Genomic DNA, 8450 nt, shown 5'->3' with positions numbered 1-8450 from the left:
CAAAAATGATAGAATGTATAAAAGATGGGCTGTTCTCCTATCAACATCAACTCCTGTGTAAAATCACAATACCACTTTAGATCCAGCCAAGTGTTTTGGACGTGATTGGATCCAGCGTCGACTCGGTGATCATAATATTCCATTCTGACTCGTAATTGTGAGTACGATGTTGGTTGTGAGACTCTGATTTGATCAACTAGACACAAAGTAAACTAATTGTACAGACAATGGTAAAACATTTAACAACATACATATTTGATACACAGTGGATATTATATTCGAAATATGAATCATTAATTGACTTTGCTTTCATCCTACAAGATCACAGGAACAAATTATATTGTGTGCAAATAATATTTCTTTGTGTCAAGTTGTTCATAAATATTTAACAACATATTTGAGATATTTATATTGTATGAAATGTACCATGTTTAGATAACCTGAAGTAATAGACTTAACATGTAATATGATGACATCATGTATTACAGTAACAACAGATTGCATCTTTGCCACACAATGGTAAGTATAGCTACACTTTATATGTTGGTTGTACATGTGTGAAATACACTGTACATTGAAGTATTATGCTGAACAACAAGCAGGTATATGTCATGGAGTTATTTCGTGGAGTTCTATTTAGGTGACCTCAACTATTATGTAATAATTTTAAAGGTAGACTTGCTTTAAAGCTGGTTATTATTATCGATAATACTACTATCTTTAGTAGACAGAAATCTGCACCTTGTAATCATTTTTGCAGTCAAACAACTGATTTGTTTGTAAGCAAGCATAGAGCTAGCTAGCTAGATGTTCATGGAGTAAGTCTCATTTGCATAATAGTTGACCTATGACATAGGTAAGTACAGTACCATTTTTCATTATAAATTTTCAACAATTATACTGTACTGTTACAAAGTATGGTAAGTATATTAAAATCATTGTCATCATTGCTGATTCTAGTAAGTAGATGCAAGGAAATCCCAGCACCTGATACTAAAGTGTAGTGTTTTATTGCGTGCCAAGCTTACGATAGCCTTTCTCCTCGAAGAGGGAGATATAACTCAAATTGTGTAAGATTATTTTTCATTGTTTATATTGCACATGAAGATACACTAAAGAAAACAAGTATGGCGGTAAGTGAATTATTTGTTAGTAGCTTTAGTTTTTTTTAACCTTAGAACTTTGTTTTTGGAAACAGCAAAATGAGAAACATTATTTTATTCAGAATTTATAGTTTATATTTAACTTTTTTTATTTATCCTGAGTTTTCGCTTTAAGAGGTGATGGAATTCTATTTTGTTGAAAGGTAAGTTTGGAGGTAGCTTCTACAGAAGGGTTCCCCACGCGAAACCTTATTCATGGGGTGGGCTTATATTCAAGTCTGTATGATAATAGTACTTCACGCAAGCAACATAGTTTTTTTTTGGTTTTCATGTTTTTTGCAATGAGTAAACACTTAATGTAATGCTCGATAATGTAATAATTGTTCTTAATTATTTGTGATAATTCCTTTTTATGTTTTGGTGATTTGAAAATAAAGTCGATAACATAGTTCAGTTTTATTGGTTTATGAATGTAGCCTTTTTATTAACTTTGGTCAGCATAATCAGAACATTTTAAACTCAATATTATTTATGGTTCATTTTATTTTAGTTTCTATTCTAAGAATACCATTGTGCTTAAAAAATTTAAAATTAGGAACTTAAATAACATTGTGATTTCTGTGAAACTCATGGCTGGCTTATGCTTACAATCCTCACTCTTTGTAAAATAGGAGATGACCCTCATATCACTAAAATTAAGTATTACATTTGAATAAGGTTTAATATCTAAATGTCTGTGTACATGATCCAGAAAATAATTTGTTCTGGTTTCTGCAGTAAAAATTGACAAACATTTATGGCTGATATAACAACATTGTTCCAAACAAATTTACAGCACATATCTTGAATTTTTGACACGTGTAACACATCTTCATTGGTATAATAAAACTACAGCTGCTTACGGACTTGAAATGAACACAAACAAATGCACATGGTGGTGGTAGTTGAAATTAGATGATGTGTGCATCTATTGGTTTAAATATTAATATTTTATAATAAATGTTATGATTTTGAGCAGGTGCTTTAGGAGGATTTGCCCAAATTCAATCGGAAGAAGATCTTGTTCGTGATTGTGTCATTAAGTTCTTGAGCACAAAGGTTAAATCTTTGGAACCAAATTTAATAACAAAAGAAGAAGAACAGATCATTGAAAAATTAAAAGAAGTAAGTTCCTATTTTAACTCAAAGGGGTGCAATGTAGTTGCTCAAATGTTAATGTTTCTGTCTTTACTATTTTTTTTTTTATTTTACATGATGTGACCGGCGATGAGTTTGTAGCCTTTATGAAGCTGTTATCAAGGTTATCAACGATGCAGACTCTTCTTGGTCGTCAACAGCTGGTGAACATTGCCATTAAACAAGCAGATCTTAAGGCATTTTTTTGGTAAACAATTTTATTTTTGTACCCTTAAAAATACAGTTCCAAGGCTCCAGTTCTTCTACTAAGGAATTAGTAGCTCCTACATAGCCTGTAAAGTTTAATTTAAGTTCCTTCTGCTGCCCAATCTTATTTAAAGGCAATACTTATCCTCGGTAATTATCATCCAAAATGGTGTTTAGCCTTCTTTAGTCTCTAAAAGTAAATATACAACCAAGCTTAATTGTTTATTGTTATTAAATCAGGAATCATGTGATAGATATTGTAATCAAATAAAAAAAAACTTTGTAAAATGAATATTAATATTAACTAGAATTTAATTCGTCACTTTGACGAATTGTTCTAATTTTTTGGTATGATGGAATTATCAAAATAAACTCGAAGATGACAATTTCAAAAGATAATGAATTGAGAAAATAAATATAAGAATTGGAAGAGAATTTGGCACGTAGAAACGCTGTGCGCGCTCTTTGAAATTTGTATAACTTTGACAAAAAAGATGAAAAAACTACTTTTAAACTTCAACTGGCCATATGTTAACGTCATAACATCAGATAGGCTTGATTTTTATATGAATTCATATCTACATTTCATCAGCTTCCATAATAAATTATAATTATCAAGGTAACCTTCAATTATGAAGAGCTGTAAGATATTCAAATTTACGGCGAAGGTGAAATTACACGACCTACGTTATTCAAGTTTTTACGCGTGATGATGTCATAAAAATAAAAATAGTGGCATGAGTCATGAGAAATTCAATTAATTGTGCAATCACATACTAAAATTGGAGCGAAAATCGGGCACCAATAACAGAGATGCGTTCTATTGAATGTGATAAATTATGACGAAAGAGAAAAAACACTTAATTTTAAATTCAACTGGCCATTTGGTGACGTCACAACATTTTGTACGTGAAATGTGTACATGAATTCATATCTACAACTCAATGGCTTCCAGAATAAGTTAAAAAAATTGAGGGTCATCGTGCATTCTGAAGAATTATTTTCATTTTAAAAATGCCTTATTTTTCACCATTTTCAGCGACTTTTATGCAATTAATGTGCGCATTTTGTCATTTTTAACCTCCTCGTATAGCGTTATTTTAAGTCGGAACAAACTCAAATTTGGTAAATGTACTAAGGATGGTGAGTAGAATGCGATTTGTACAAAAAATCGTATTTTTTACACTTTTTAAGTACAGCGCGTGCAAAAACGTGTTTTTGCGCAGTAATTTTTTAAAACGTGCAAATGGCCTAATTCATGCTCTAAATTGATCAAAACTTAATTTTCATTGATTTTCATTAATATTTTATGACAAGTTATGGAGATATGATTGATAATGTAATTTCACAAAATGGCGTATAAATGACGTCACGGATCAGTGATCACGCTGAAAAGCTTATTATGATTAAGTTACAGTATTTAAAAGATATTGTGAAAATTTTGTGATCATTGACATTCAACTTTTTGAGATAATTGTTACACAAAATAGTGTACAGAAAGAATAAAGATTTCATACAATAACAATAGGTGATCATTTTATTCTAAATGATTACCTAATAATGATCCTAATGTGTCAATGAGTAAATTTGTAACAGCAACTGTACAAACAATACAGTACAGACAATTGGTATGACAAATATTGATAGACCTAATTATGTACAAGACAATTAATTTTCAAGGCTCACTGTTGATAGATCTGAGTTAAGTTGTTAATTAAACTTGTGCAATACCTTGAAAGATTGTAGTTTATTGCGACGTATATTAATAAGAAAAAAAATGCAGTTTCTAAACGATTGAAAAACATTGAAGAAAACAAAGCAAAAAAATTGATCGATAGAATCACTACTACAAATAAATGTTGTTGATTGAGAAAAAAAAAAATGAAACAAAGAAAATGTTTGATTCTGTAAAATCAAAGGATGAACTAAAAACCTAATTAAAACCATAAAAAAGGCATACGGGGATGCTTACCGTATTTTTTAATGAATCTAGAAGAATCAGTATACATGTACATAAAATATGATGTTTAAGTTAATTTTACAACTAAAATTTTAATATATATATAAAGTTGACCAAAATACCGTTACGATTTTAAACAGAATGGAGTAAACTCAGTATACTGTGCTTATGCGCAGATTAATAATTTGTATAAATTACCGTAGCCTTTCATCTACCGTCATCATTTGTCTACCATCCTGTTGCATATAAAGTCCCTGTTATTACAAGCTGGTTCATGCCTCATTGATTTTTAATCTATCTCACAAAAACAATTGTTCTTATCTTTGTTATGATGGGGTGTAGTTCGGGGTAAGGCAATAACTATAGACTGGCGATTATCCAAATCAAATGCAGTGAATTGAAAGGTGTCGGTATATGATATATATCATCGGACTCTGATAAACAATTATACAGGCAAAAAGTTTAAACCGATAATTCAATAAAATATATGCAAAGTACAGTAGTATTATACCCTTTTTACATCTGCGTAAATTATTGAAAGTTGTAACCAGGTTTGATACCCGATTTATTACACGCATACTGTATGCGAACCTGGAGAAATCTCAAGAGAAAGTATTGTCATTGCATAGCTGAGCGCGCTATTTAATTATTAGAGTACTGTGATTAGTCTGTTAATTTTCAGAGCCACACACGTATCTCGGAAGAAAAGAACAGGCCTTTTTCACAATATGTGCAAACCTGGTTACAAGTTGTTACATTTTGCAAATGTGAAAGGGTATTACTCTAAAAATACAAGAGTTAAACTAGAATTTAATTCGTCACTTTGACGAATTATAGGTGATCATTTTTATCATTTTACTGAAATTAATTTTTTTAAAAACTCCACGTACGTTAACATACGATCGGAAAATGTTGATGTATGCCATCCTATTATACGCTTATAGTGCTGAATTGTGCCTATTTAGTATTATATGCCATATACAATATGTACAGTATATACTGTACCCGATACTGTATATCTATATACAGTGTAACATACATACTAAATACAGTGCAGAATAGGTGAAAATAACGGGACCCTCCTTTATTCCAAATTTTATAAATGATGATGTCATCAAAATGAAACACGTAGATAGCAATTTTGGAAGGAAATTATTTGAGCAACAACATATTAACGTGTTGAAGAAATTTGGATACGCATAATATGGATGCGCGCTCTTTTAAATGTCATGAACTATGACGCAAAATATGAAAATACGACTGAAAAAACATAAATCAAGTGAAAAAATATGTTTTTAACGCTACATGCGTGCCGCGCGCGAAAAAATTTGCGTGCGCGTGGGAATTTTTGACATGCTTAAAATGACATGAAATTGAGAAAGAAATTGATTAGAAATGATTTTTCACATTTTTAACTTTTAACGCGCAATTTTACGCGCATGAACCTATGTACGGGTGTGTTTTTATTTGCTAATATTTTTACCCTTGACCTGAAGTTTACGTGTAGGGAATTTCATTAATATGTGATAATGAATTATGGAGATATGATTGATAATGCGATTTCACAAACTGGCGTATAAATGACGTCAGGGATGAGTGATCGCGCTGAAAAGCTTTTTAGGACTAAGTTAAAGTATTAGAAAGACATTGTGAAATTCTTGTGACCATTGCCATTCAACTTTTTGAGATAATTGACACACAAAATCTGTACAGAAAGTAACAAATAATAAGATTTCATACAATAACAATAGGTGATCATTTTATTCTAAATGATCACATAATAAATCATTCAATTAGACCTGTATGCAAAAAACATCATTTTAAAATGTTTTAATTATACATTTGCTTTAAAACAATTGATATTACTAGTAGTAAAGATTACTATATACAGTATGTGATCACTTTATTAAAGTACAATCTACTTCCATTACCATAGACATCTATGCTTACTTGATGAAATAAGAATATTGTTGTATTTAATGATTTAAAACTAGAAAAACAAAATATGCCTTTGCCTACAAGTCTACATATTATATACTGTATACAATAATTTAAATTGGGCTTATTCTAAATATATACACAAAAAAAAACATTTATTTTTTATAACATAATTATAATATTAGTTCAAATGATCTTCAAGTTAGAAAATACAAAGCATTCAATTCAACCATCAAAAGTTTTATCTCATAAGAAATTTAAAAAATAAATTTTGGATATTTTAAGTTTTATTTTTATTCCAATTTATTTGAAGAGTATTTTTACATTTTAAGAATTGTGTATAGGACAATAAATTAATAAATTAATTAATAGATAATATTGATTTAATTTAATTGATCTTTCATCCACCTTTGTTTCTTTAATGCAATGATGTATTTTCTACATTAATAATTAAATATTTTAATTGTGTTGATAAGGAAGTATGCTACAGCAACTATACATGGGTTATGAGAAATGATACATAACTGAAATGGTACACTCATTTCATCTTCTTGTTGATCAATTATTTTGATAAAATGTCCATCACTACTGAATAGTTGTAGTTTTTGTTCACTTGCTATAATGATGTTATCATCCTCATCAACTACAACTCCACGTGGGCACCTCACCTTACCATCTCCATATCTTCTATTGATGAGTACTTTCAGTGACTTGTCATTGTCATCATACAATAATACTTGATGCTGTCTTTTATCTGCTACAAGTACTTTACCAGTTTTTGTAAGTGCAACATCAATGTAACCGTTTTCTTCATTTTGTGTTCCTATCTTCTTCAACTGCTCACCACTATTAATGTCAAACAGCACACATCCATTTCTCCAATCTGCTACATATATAACATTTGTTGCCTCATCTATGTGAATACCACGTAGATTCTTCAATACACCCTTACCAATGCACTTGATCACATGACCATTCATATCACATACTTGAATGCATTCATTACCAACATCACTGAATGCTATGTTGCCATTCTTCATTTTGTACATTCTGTTAACTTCCACACCTTTTGGTAGTGTAATCTTGCTTATACATTCTCCTGATAGTGTGTACTTGTGAATTTTACTTGTGAGAAATGAAACCAGCAAGCAATCATCATCACACTTTGCTACTCCAATTGGCATACCCTTTTTGATAGTAAGTGGTGTGAATACAACATTTCCAATGTCATTTTCTTTCAATAAATCAATTGGCTGTTTGTTTCTGATAAAGTTAATTTGTCTGCTGTCCTTTTGCTTGATTTCTTGAGATTTATTAATTTCATCCATCAGTGTATTTAATACACTTGCACTTGATTTCATAGCAGTTGCTGGCTCACTCATTAGTAACTGATTTAGGAAACTCACACTTGTGTTTAATTCAGAGATGATTTTTGTTAAATTTGTAATTTGTACATCATTGACATCCTTTTCCTCCATATAATTTGCTTCAACTTTCCTCTTCATTTCTTCTCCTTTTTTCTGGATTACTTGTACCATTTCTTGAACTTGGTTATCAATATCTGTGAGACTTGCCTCTTTACTTTCTTCTAGTTCTTTAGCATTCTTTGTGACTACTTTAAGTACATTTTCTGTTTTTCTTATGGATTCATTGGCAGCTTTCTTTAAGTCTTCTGATGTTTCCTTAAACGTATTAAATGCTGTAACAATGTTAATTAGTTCATGTTTTCCATCTCCTGCGGCATGTTCCATTGCAGTGCATTCTATGCATATTGGTACTTTACATTTTGTACAATACATTTCTAATGGTTTAGCATGAGAGCAGCACAGCAAGGCAGTGCCTTTAGCCTCATCTTTCTCTTCATGTTGTTTGATGGTTTCCAAGAGGTTGTTGAGAATTGTATTTGGGGCAAGTTTTTGAAGCCCTCCTACTGGTATTGGATACCCTTTGCGACAAATAGGGCATGTTAGTTTGCCATGATTGGTTTGAACCCAATTTTCCAAACACTTTAGACAGAAACTATGAAAGCACCTAAGTGATTTTGGGTTGTCTAGTCTTTCATTGCA

Source organism: Antedon mediterranea, chromosome 7 (assembly GCF_964355755.1).
Source record: "Antedon mediterranea chromosome 7, ecAntMedi1.1, whole genome shotgun sequence".
Classification (NCBI taxonomy): domain Eukaryota; kingdom Metazoa; phylum Echinodermata; class Crinoidea; order Comatulida; family Antedonidae; genus Antedon; species Antedon mediterranea.
This window is presented reverse-complemented; position numbering follows the sequence as displayed.